This window comes from Bidens hawaiensis, unplaced genomic scaffold, assembly GCF_021521415.1.
Source record: "Bidens hawaiensis isolate Kalapana, Puna unplaced genomic scaffold, B.hawaiensis_p1.1 tig00017148_1, whole genome shotgun sequence".
Classification (NCBI taxonomy): domain Eukaryota; kingdom Viridiplantae; phylum Streptophyta; class Magnoliopsida; order Asterales; family Asteraceae; genus Bidens; species Bidens hawaiensis.
This window is the reverse complement of record NW_027492590.1, coordinates 93823-106488: the sequence shown is the minus strand read 5'-3', so window position 1 is coordinate 106488 and position 12666 is coordinate 93823.

Below are 12666 nucleotides of genomic sequence, written 5' to 3'. Positions count from 1 at the left end.
GCTGATTTTGTTGGTATTGCTGCTGACCTCTTGGCTGTTGATTCTGGAACTGATTCATCTGAAAGTTTCTTGGTTGATTGCATTCTCTTGCAAAATGTCCAGGCTGTTGACAATTGTAGCAAATTGCTTTTGACGTGCCAAAACCAATCCTGTCATTAGGACCAGAAACCAGAGACCTACCAGTTTTGTTATACAACCTTTTACTTCTCAAAGCTAACATGGCATCTTGCCATTTCAGATCCATGTCTTCCAAATCATCTGCATCAATTTGCTCCAAATCATCTTGAACAATGCTTGTATGAACCATGTTCTTTGCAACAAAAGCATTATAAGACTCAGTGAACATTGAAAGCAATCCATGATAATCAGATCCATGACTTCCATTGCCACCAACAAAAGGTGTATGTCCACTAGCCATTGAGGTTGAATCATTGTCTTCCAGGAGTTGGACATTGACCCTTGTTTGGTTTTGTGAGTTTCTTGAACTACCACCAACAAAAGCCTTAGGTGTATCAACACCATGCTCATTTGGTTCTTCAATGATGGGAATCTGTTGTTGGTTTTTGGTTGACAAGTTCCCCATAGGTGCAATGAGAGCATTGGTTACTTGAAAACATGGCTTATCTTCTTTGATCATTTCATATTCAATCATTTCTATTTCTGCAGCCTGAAGGAAACATACCACATCATCCACCTTTAAATCATTGAAATTGGGCTTTTGAAGGATGAATTTGCAGGCAGTGTACCATTCTTTAGGCATTGAGTTGAGCAGTTTGGTATTCAAGTCAAGATCAGTCATGACATAATCAGTTGTTCTTAGCTCGTTCACAATTGCTAAGAATCTTTCAAGGATTTATTTCAATCTCTCTCCATCCTTGTATTTGAACCTCTCCAACTGTTGCTTCAATCTTTGTTTCTTTATGTTCTTCAACTCAGTATTCCCTTCATACATCTCAAGGATGGCATCATACATTGTCTTGGCAGTTGTATGATGTGCCACCTTGGTTAAAATCTCCCAAGACATTCCTAGCTTAATCATAGCTAAGGCCCTGTCATCCACCTTTCTTAATCTTTCACGCACAGTAGCAGTTGCATTTGTATTTGCACCTTCATTGTTGTCTTGTGGGTCATTCTTGATTGAATTCCACAAATCCACATCATTATAGCAGACTGTTGCCTCAAATAAGACCTTCCATTTTGTGAAATTTTCCTGTCCATAGAGTCTAGGAATCTTATTAGTAGACACTTCTTGTTCCTCGTAACCAGACATTTTGAAGTCCAAAAAAAAAAGTTAATCAGTAAAAATGAGTTTTGAAAATAATCAGATCTGAGAACCGGATCTTTAGATCTGATGTATCTGGTTCGAATAGAGCAAGATTAAGTAATAAAGATGTAAACTTTAACTAAAATAAGTGAAAGGAAACACCGATAATATGCAGATCCGGACTGAAATTGAAGAACAGAGCAGCTGAAGTCACTCTTCAATGTAACAGTGCTTTTGTTCCTCAAATCTTCAATCAGCAACAATTTCTTACTAAAATAGCAGTGACCGAGCTCTGATACCACTTGTCAGGTCCCCGTTTTCAGGTAGATCTTTACAAAATCAAGTCATAACTCACACAGATAAATGTGTCGACAAGGGAGTTAATGACGGGTTGCTATTTTTAGAAAGATAAAAGTTTGTTAAAGGAGGAATCAATAACAAACAGGATAGTTGCTGAACAATAAATAAAAAGGTAACTAACAAAATCAAGATTCACTTAAAAGATTTCCATTCATATAATGTTCATCATACAAACGGTAATCAATTTAGGGTTTCTTGAAGGGAAATCTATTTCCGTACAATTCTATTCAGGTGTGACTTAATTATTCCTTTTATAGGCCTAACACCTCAAAACAGCTGTCATTCCTTCTAGAAACCCTAAATATATCGTACATACTAAAATTACATATTCAAAATAATCCTAAGTGTAAAACAAGTCTTCCGGGTAGGCTTTGTAGAAGTAAACTTCTCCGAGTAGACTGTTTACTCTGCCTGCCTTGTTAGACTTGGTAACCTTGAAGTGTGCCCGGAACAGTTTTCCGGGTATGCTTTACTTAGAGTATTTTCCAAGAGAAAATACTCACCAAGTAGACTTCAATCTTCCTGATTATATCAGACTTTGCCCAACATAACCTTACTAGCAACCTTGTTCTTCAATGATCCCTTCAACTCTTTGCTTGGAAATAGCTTATTAGCAAAGTGTGCTTGATAGCACTATACCCTGCTTGAGTTGAACCTTGCCCGATGATACTTAAGATAATTCATTATACATCAAAGCATACTTGGACCACTGTATTATTAATGAATACCTTGCCCAGTCTTCCAATCACTTGGCTTCATGAGCTTGGTTAGCCAAGAGCTTACTCTGAAGTAAACCTTACTCGGCTATGAAGAACAGACCTGCTTGATATAGTGAACCTTGCCCGGGTATACACTGAAGAGTGAACCCTGCCCGGATATCCACTAAAGAAAACTTCTAGAAGATAACCTTGCCCGATAGGCTTATCATGCCCGGCTAAGTAAAAGCTTGCTCGGATGTCTTAGGTGTGCCCGGTTCCATACTTAGTCATTTCTCAGGAGGTTGAGAAGATTCCAATCTTCAATCTGATCAGTTTTAGGTCAAATCTTGACTCAACAGTGTTATCAACTATGATGGTCATACGTAATGTTGTATTCTTAGCTAGTCTACAACATCACAATTTGTTTAAGAAGTAAAATGCATATTGTTTTTGGTGATGTAATGACGGTAGATCATTACACACGAATTGGTGATATAATGGTGGTAAGCCATTATACACGAAGTATTATGGATATAATTCGGGGTGTAGTGACGATTATACACGAATTGATATCGGATTTAATCATTATATGGATGTTGTTTTCGATTCATATATATATATATATATATATATATATATATATATATATATATATATATATATATATATATAAGGACTATTTTGTTATAAAGGGAAACTCACCAACACATTGTGTTGATCGACATTTTAATATGTTTTTCAGGTAAGTGAAGGTTCGAGAAGGCATGGAAAGGAGGACGTGTCGTGTTTGAATAATGTAAAACATGCAATAGCATGAAAAAGAAACTCTGATAATGTAATATATTTTCTTTAATAAAAGATAAAACTTTTATTATTAATTGTCTATTATTATTGGCTATCGGCATCTGTCATAACCCGAACGACTTAAAGTTAAGTACTGAGTCATAACGGACCATCACGTATCGCGGTGGCCTTGTTTTGAGCTCATCACGTATCGCGAGGGTTCCTAGATTCCAATTTTCAATTTTGGTCCCTTGTCTTTTGGTAACTTGTCATGTTTTTGGTCTTGCGCCATCAAAGCGCCACGTTGCGTCGATCGCCTTACGCCGCCGCCTTCAACTTCGCCTTCAACTTTAACTTCGCCTTCGCCATTGTCCTCGCCCGAGCTCGTGCCTGTGCGCGTCGGGTGCTCCGCACCCTTTTCTAGGACCACTAGGTGCATGCTTGGCATAAAAGAATATTATTATGGAAACTTTCTTCCTTATAAAAAGCATCCATTTCTTTCTTACTTTCCATGTGGGATGAGATTTATCTTCCTTATTTATACCCATTTTGAATGCTTTTACTTTCTTCCATCTTTCTATGTGGGATGTATTTTTTCCTTTTCCATATCCTTAACATGGGATGAACTTCTTTATGGAATATTTTATTTCCTTATTTTTTTAACATAAAATGATTTTATTTTCTTTATCTAAATTTTCTCATTACTTATTTTGAAGAATAATTTTGATCCTTCAACTTTACTAAGTTGTCAATTTGGACCAAAGTTTTGGGGATGTTACACCAACTATTAATTTATTTGTTCCTAAAGGTCCGCGACTAACAGAATCCTAACGGCATTAGATACACGTCGTCGGAAAAACGTTTTTGCTTGGAAAGTCATGTTTTTTGCTGGAAAACATCACCTGAATACCGCCACCACCACCAAATAACTCACCGCCAACCAACCACCACTTGAGCACCATCAACTGATTCCGATGATAGTTATAGGGTTTCGGCGACCTTAATAATTGAGGCTTTTACTAGAAAAAGTTTCCACGGGTCCGATACAAAGTTACCAAGATGTTTGGGACGAAAATGTTGAGTTTTCAGGGGAAAAATGTGAGTTTTCCGGCGACCTGCAACTAACGTTGTTCGAATTCTGTTAGTCACGGATCGTTAGAACAAACACATTAAAAGTTGGGACCGTCAATAGCCAATTCGTTAGTTGGGACCGATAGTGACCAAAAAACAATAGTTGAGATTAATATAAAAAAAATACTCCTAAAGAAAATAAGCAGGTCATGGGTCTCACCAAACACAGATAAATTTTAAACAAGTTATAATATCTCATTTATTTGTAAAATCATTTTATTATCAAACCTTATAATTAACTTCCTTACAATAAATAAAAATAAAATCCAAAAAATATATAAATATTATAGATAAAAAACTTAAAACAACCCCATAATACAAAAAATATATATATAAATATTATACATAAAAAATATAAAACAACCCCATAATACGGGAGATAAAAGCTAGTTATTTATAAAAAACAAACTTATCATAACATCCATCAAACTTAAAATAACTAAACAGTTTATAGTTGGCAGAATTAAGATACACTGTTGAAGAAACACTAATCGACCCCGGGCAGATTACGGATAATCTGGGGGTTAAATAGATGTTTCCCACGAGGGGTTAGACCCGGCGAAGATGGTTCTTCTGATAACCTGCAAAACAGACACCGTGAGCTCGTCACTGAGAAGGGGGGGTACCTCCTTGTGACCACCCTCCGGCGTGAGAATCAGACTAGATTGCTCTTGAATATAAGTGTATATTAAGAGAATGACTAGAGCAGATATCAGGTAATATCAAGATATGAGATATGAGATAAGATCTAAGATGATAAGATGATCATACCATTCCAAGGTGTTGGAGTATTTATAGCCGAATGTAGGTTTCCAAGAAGGTACAGCCGGCTGAATAGTGTTCCTGTTCTGCCAACTGTGGGCTACGCGCATGCCATGCTGGTAGTTGGTGGGTAGGCAGCGGCTGATAGTGACCAGGCCGGCTGTGTACTATTCCTGTTCCACCAACTGCAGGCTATGCACGTCCTCCGACAGGTTGGTGAGTAGGCAGCGGCTAATAGTGACATACAATACAAGAGCGTGCTGCTCGTCATACTGTTGTCAGTGAGCTGTCGTATCTTTGGTCAGATCTTTTGTCCATACCTCGTCAGGTACAGTACAAAAGATCCTCCCGTATCGTACGGACTGGCTCATTTGGGCGGGAGTATTCCCGGCTTTGCTCATTCCTTCTTCAGGTGACATTACTGAATTATTATGAGAGTTAAGTGCCTTGTGCGTGTAGCCTTGCTGCGCGGGTAGCCTTCCCTGATGGCTTGTATCCGCAGCTGCGGGAACAGGCGGAGTACTTCACCATTGGGAGGCTTTTCCTGCGGGACCAGCTTGCGTACTGCGCGTAAGGACGTCACGTCTCTGAGCATGGTGGGTCCTGCGTATCCAGTTGGTCTCTGCGCAGACGTCCCTTAAGTCTTGCGTGTTCAACCGCGCAGACGTCCGTTAAGGAGTCTTGCGGGTTCAACTGCGCAGACGTCCCTTTTCAAGGTGAGTCTTGCGGGTCCAACTGGGCTCTGCTGGGACCTACCTCTTCAAGTCCCCCCAGTCCAATGTTCTTCTCATGAATTGTTAATAAGTGAGGTGAACTTTTGGACTTAAACAAGGGGTTTTGAAAAGGTTTTAGTTTTAAGGTTTTCCATGGTGATTCTTCCCGCGGAAGTCCTAATGTCACGTGCAGAAATTCCCGACTTTTCTGCTTGATCTTTGGGTGTGATGCGGGTAGGTCTGTAACCTCCTCGCAAGTCAGGAGCGTTGAGTTCCACTTGTGTAGATTCTCCATGAGGTTTTGGTAGTTTTGAACATAGTGATCAATTATGTTTAAGCAACCAATTCCATCTTGGAGGTTCAAACAATCTAGTTCTCGACGTTCCCGCTATGCGGGGATGTTATTCCCGTTTCCGCAAGCACTGCCCAGAAGATCCTTCTTGGTTTCAATTCCCTGCGGAGTGCTAGGTATGTGAAGGGTTTCGCCTTGACACTGTACCCGCACTCGTCTTATAGTTACTTCCAAGGTATTCCTGGCTTCAATTCCCTGCGGGTGCTAAGTATGTGAAGGGTTTTGCCTTGACACTGTACTCGCACCCGTCTTATGGTTACTTGGTTGCCGAGGTATTCTTGGCTTCAATTCCCTGCAGGTGCTAAGTATGTGAAGGGTTTTGCCTTACCACTGTACTCGCACCTGTCTTATAGTTACTTGGTTGCCAAGGTAAGGGGTATTTTCCCGCTTACTTTTGAATCTTTTTGAAATTCGAAGAGTTGGTGAAGGGATAAGAACAGTCCAAACTGTTGAAACGTCGTCCGACGGTTTCTTCTGACAGTGTCAGGACGTGCAGGAAGTTATGTGTTGGTGCATTCTGTGACCGTCGCTATGCAATTCTGACCAGCGGATCGTCACAGGCGAAGTTAGCACAACTTCGCCTAGGCGAAGTTATAACAACTTCGCCAACGGCGAAGTTGTAACAACTTCTGCCTTAGGCGAAGTTATCACAACTTCGCCCTAGGCGAAGTTATGAACAACTTCGCCTACTGAAGTCCAAGCCCGTGAAGATTGTCTATATATACATGTGTCGTGTTAGGTTATGAAGAGTGAATCCAGTAATTCAGAGAGTGTGTGTTACAGTTTGAGTGTCAAGAGAGAGCAAGAGAGTGAGAGTCGTGTGAGACGACCCGAGGTAGAGCTCACCTCGGGTCAGTCGTGTTTCTGTTTATGTTACGGTATGTAACGTGTTTTATTATTATATGAATCTGCAGATTTGATTATCCATTCTTGTATTTGTTTGTGTATTTGATCGTGTACGTGTTTGTGTTCTTCGTCTATACACCATATACGAGTCTAGGAGGATTCCGCACTCCTAGACCTCGTGCGGATCTCGTATCGATCAGCACCGGGACTAACAAGTGGTATCAGAGCCTTAGGCTCTTACGCTATGGTTCGAGATCTGCGTTTTTGGTGTTTCTGGCACGTTTCTGTGCGTTTTCGGCCGAACAGCCGCCGCAGGCGAAGTTATTGGGTTCAGGCGAAGTTGTCGCTTAAATTTTAGGGTTTAGGCGAAGTTATGGCCAGGCGAAGTTATGGCCAGGCGAAGTTATGAACAGGCGAAGTTATGAACAGGCGAAGTTATGGCCAGGCGAAGTTATGAACAGGCGAAGTTATGGCCAGGCGAAGTTATGGCCAGGTGAAGTTAAAAAAAAAAAAAAAAAAAAAAAAAAAAAAAAAATTATTGTTTGGAGTTTTCGTCTGTATGGCCGGGTGTACACGATTATTGTGAGACCAAAGATGTTGTTCCGTCAACGAGTGATCTTGTTATCTCTTGGTCTTACGTGTGAACAAATACGTGTCAACTCTGGATTTGGAGTTGAGGTTGTGAATGGGATATTGTTTGAAACTGGATATTGACACATATTCGGGTGTTTGTGGGCAATGAAATTGTTGTTGTTCGTGGTTGACCAACCGAAGAAAGTCAAATTGAACTGAAGGTTTTCGTCATTACTGGATTGCGGTCAGAGCATATTATTTATGTTATTTTCAAGGCGTTCGAGAATTGGATCCTGAAACGTGATGCTTATTTATACGAGTGAAGATTCTGGAACAAGTTGGATTTAACCGGGAATTAAAGTGTCTATGTTCTTGATTGTTATCCCTGGTGATTGAAGATGCTTCGGATTAATTAATGGTCATGTGTTAGATTCTGTCAAGGTGGTTTTGTGATGAAATTGATCACCTGATGTTGAGTAGTTGAAGATTAAACCTTATCGTATGCCGACGAGTTGGTGAAGTTGTGGAGGAAGCCCAACTTCATGTGTTGGTGAAGTCAGATGGACTCACATGATTGGTTGAGATGATCTATTGGCACGAGGATGCATGCATTTCAAAGACCTCAATCGTTATAGTCGGAGAAGCTTACACTGAAGGGGAGATCTGATATGGAAGACGCTGGGTGATTGGTAGATTTGTGAAGCTACAGGACAGATTCAGACACGGCTGGTTGATGAACAAAACAGAAGATCATCAGTTAAGAGGGAGTCTGTTAGTGCATGTTTTGTAACAGATGATCTTTCGTGTTTGTTAGAATTGAGAGCAACGGTCAAAGGGGAGACTGTTGGTGCATTCTGTGACCGTCGCTATGCAATTCTGACCAGCGGATCGTCACAGGCGAAGTTAGCACAACTTCGCCTAGGCGAAGTTATAACAACTTCGCCAACGGCGAAGTTGTAACAACTTCTGCCTTAGGCGAAGTTATCACAACTTCGCCCTAGGCGAAGTTATGAACAACTTCGCCTACTGAAGTCCAAGCCCGTGAAGATTGTCTATATATACATGTGTCGTGTTAGGTTATGAAGAGTGAATCCAGTAATTCAGAGAGTGTGTGTTACAGTTTGAGTGTCAAGAGAGAGCAAGAGAGTGAGAGTCGTGTGAGACGACCCGAGGTAGAGCTCACCTCGGGTCAGTCGTGTTTCTGTTTATGTTACGGTATGTAACGTGTTTTATTATTATATGAATCTGCAGATTTGATTATCCATTCTTGTATTTGTTTGTGTATTTGATCGTGTACGTGTTTGTGTTCTTCGTCTATACACCATATACGAGTCTAGGAGGATTCCGCACTCCTAGACCTCGTGCGGATCTCGTATCGATCAGCACCGGGACTAACATTATGGCGACGTGACAGTATATGGTCATTCCAGGCGCTTTTTCAGGCGCGTGGGCGCGATTTTTCGGGCGCGTGGCCGCGAAATTAATGGCACGCGTCCTTTCAACAGCTGTTGCCAGCTTGCTCTTTGCCACGTGTCATAGTTTCATTGCACCTGCGATTTCTCTCTCTTCCGCATTAAATTCATCGCATTAATTGCGATGAGTATATAAAGGGCGAGAGGGTGCATCTTAGTCCACACTTTCACTTCTTTCTTCAGCTTCAAAACGATTTCCGGCGAATACTCACTATTCCGTCGAGCATTCTTCTGAAATCGTTTTTCTATACATCCAAAACATGTCTTCTACCTGTGATTTTGAGGCCACTACCGAGGAGTCTGAGTTGTTCGTCGAGAACCCGACGTCGACGTCCGAAAAGGACGACAAGAGCACTGCTGGCGAGTGCCAGTGTGCTCTTCCGGCCGACCTCTATCAGTACGTCGTCCGGAAGTTCATGCTCGAGCCGTTCGAGCCTGAGTTTCCGGAGCCACACCAGACGGTGTTCGATGCCCCTAAGGGCAAGATAGGGGTGTATGCTGCATTCTTCGTTTATGGGAATCTCAGGTTCCCATTGACGAAGTTTGTATACCGTGTCTTGGAGAGGCACGATGTGCATCTGACGGAGGTACACCCGATGGCGATCGCCAAGATCCGCCACTTTGAGTGGGTGTGCCTCATTCTGGGCGTGGAGCCCCACGTTGATCGGTTGATGACCTTCTACTCCAGGAGGTGCATCCAGGGGTGGTACACCTTGGTCAATCGGATCAAGGGTTTGAAGATCTGCGCTACCGAGCGCAGTCTTCGGTCGTGGAAGCGGGAGTTTTTTTATATCTCCGCTCGCGTCGTCCCCCTTGCGATGACGTTTAAGAGTGGGAGAGCACTCCCCGCCCTTCACGCCCCCAATTACCAGGAGGCGGATTGGTTCGCCAAGATCTCCCGGATCCAGACTCCGGTGTACCGCTTTGCGGAGTCTGGGATGGCGATGCTCGGGATGAGCCGGGTGTGGAAGGAGGCGTCACAGATTCCCATCGTCCTCGAATACGGTTTGAACTCTGTCCCTTACGGTATGCTCTGTCTTCTTTGTTGATATAGGTTTTTCTTCTAACTGTTTCTTTTTTTTTATTTCAGAGGGAAACGACTTGCAGTCGCTCCTACATCCGCGGGAGGCTGATGGTCCCGCTCGGATGGGTACTCGTGCTCTCGATGAGAACGAGTTGCCCATCTTGGAGCAAACGAGGGATCGGTTTGTGGAGGTCTACCCGCCAGGCCACCCCATTCTGAGCGCCACGCGGCCAGGTAAGGAGTTATTCAACCCTCGACCTCTCAATGCTGAAACCTCTGCTGGAATTCCTCTAATCTTGTCATCTTCTGATGAGGAATCCGCAGATGGTCCTCCGTTGGTGCGGAAAAAGAAGGCCACTGGCGCGAAGGGCAAGGCGAAGGTTGCCTCCACCGCCGATCCGGTTGTCCGGTCTGACTCGAAAACCCAGAGCGACGAGGCGGCGGGGAACCCTGGTGGTAGTGAGACCACTGTTCCGGAGGTTGAGACGGCTGTCACCTCCGGGCAGTCCAGTGTGACGACGGTGAGCGGCGTGAAGAGGCCGGCTCCATCGGGTTCGTCCCCGCCTGTCAGAACCTTTAGGCTCAAGAAAACCCGTAAGTATAATCTTCCTTTACTTTAACTGCATAGCTTTCCACCATTATACTTATATCTTCTTTGTGCAGGCGTGGATGCTACCGCATTCCAGGGTGGAGCGGGGAGGAGCACCTCCGGACCCATGACGGTAGGTTTGGTCAACCCACCTGAGGCGATGACCCAGGCGTCTGCGCCTGCTTCAGTTGGTTCAGTTGCTCACCCGGTTGAGCCAACTGTTCCAACTGTGATGACATCTCCGCCGGCTGTCAGTGCCATATTTACTGATTCCTTCACTGAGCCGGCGGTGAATGTTACTGTGGATTCTTCCGCAGCCGCGGCCGCGGTTGTGAGTTCACCTCCGCCGGTTTCTACCACGGCGGCCTCCGCTATGCCTCCTCCGGCGCCGGCGACTACGGCCGGTTCTTCAGGTATGTCCGGGGTTGGGGCGTCAAGCCAATCTCTGCCTCCTTCCCATCTGCCTGACCTCTTGGATGGATATCCGTTAGGTTCGGGTGATGGGTTTGGCGGCTACAGGCCTGTCGTCGACCCTACAGGTGCGTAGGGTTATTTTGGCCTTTATTTTATATATATATATTTTTTTATCATCTTTTCCTAACTGCTTTTTGCTTTTGCAGTGTCGGATTCCAATGAAGTGTATGTTCCACGATGGAACATCCGCCGAGGAACAACCCTTCGGACGCCTGTAGAATGCGTCGAATGGGCGCGCCACGCCGCCCCCGCTGGTGCGCTGGGGGAGGCCATGTCCAGCTACCAGGAGGGTAGGCTGTCGAATGAACTGCGGATTCTCCTTGCCCGGATGCAGCCGCGCGTCGAGTTACTTTTTCGTAAAAACGACAAGTTAAAGACGGCGCGTAGCCTGGAAGTGGCTCAGGCGCGGGCCATCCGGGAGGAGAACAAGAGGCTTGTCGCAGTGGCTGCGGAAAAGGAGAAGGCCTTCCAGGCCTTGAAGTTGAAGTTCAGGCCCGTCTCGAGGCCCGTTCCAAGGCTGCCCAAGCTGTTAACGAACAGCTTCGGCTGGCTAAGGAAACTGCACGGAACGCAACTGAGAGGGCCACCAAGGCTGAAGCTGTTGCTGAGCCTCTACGCATTGAGAATGAGGAGCTTAAAGCCAAGCTAGAGAGGCTCCAGCAGGCTCATGATGCCTTGGCTATGGAAGACGCCAAGAAGCTCCAGGAGATCTTGGACCAGAGGGACGTGCTTGACCACACTGAGCGGAAGCTAAAGGGCGTTGAAGAGGCTGCTGCTAAGGAAGTGTTGCTCGCCAAACTTAACAAAAGTGAAGCCGAACGCGCCCGTAACCAAGCTCAAGCCGCCCTCCAGGAGGCTCTGGTTGCCAAGGAATGGCTTCTTCGAGAAGCGTTGTCTCAGGTATGCGTGATTTCATAATATCTTTACGCTTTTCTTTGTAAATAGAAAAGGTTTTGATACTTGTATTTTTTCTTGTAGGTTGTGCATCGAGTCTTCACGGACACATCATACGACGATGCCATGAGCGCAGCCCTCAACGCTTCTCATGAGGATGGGGAAAAGGCCGGATTCCTGCTTGGTCTAGGGTTCGTTGAGAAAGGCATCCCGCCTTCCAACTTCCCTTTATATGATGTGGATACTGAAGCTGTATATGACCAAGCAGTGAACCAGTATGCCGCCTTCCCGCATCCGGTGGTGGAGAAGGTGAACGAAGTTGCTGCTGCTGATGATGGGCTAGCCATTCTAAAGACCTTCCTTGAACCGCCACAGCCAACTGATGGTGCGGGTACAAGTGGGTATGGAAGGAGTGGTCCTGAAGCTTGAACCTTAAGATCCCTTCCCACTGTTAGGATAGGTTTACATTGTATAGATTTATATTCTTGTAGGCGGGTAGTTACCCGGCCATTCTTGTAATACTTGAATTATTATGTAATACAAATCTTTGTGCGGGTAGGACCGCTACTTTCAGTGGATGACTTGCTTTATAAACGTTATATGACTTGCTCATGCATACTTTAGTTTAAATTAGCAACTTTCCAAGTGTTCTGAATAAGTTAACCTTTGAACGTGGTAGATAATAGGTTGAAGTTTTGCTTCCTCCTTCGTGATTGTGCGGGTAAGACCGT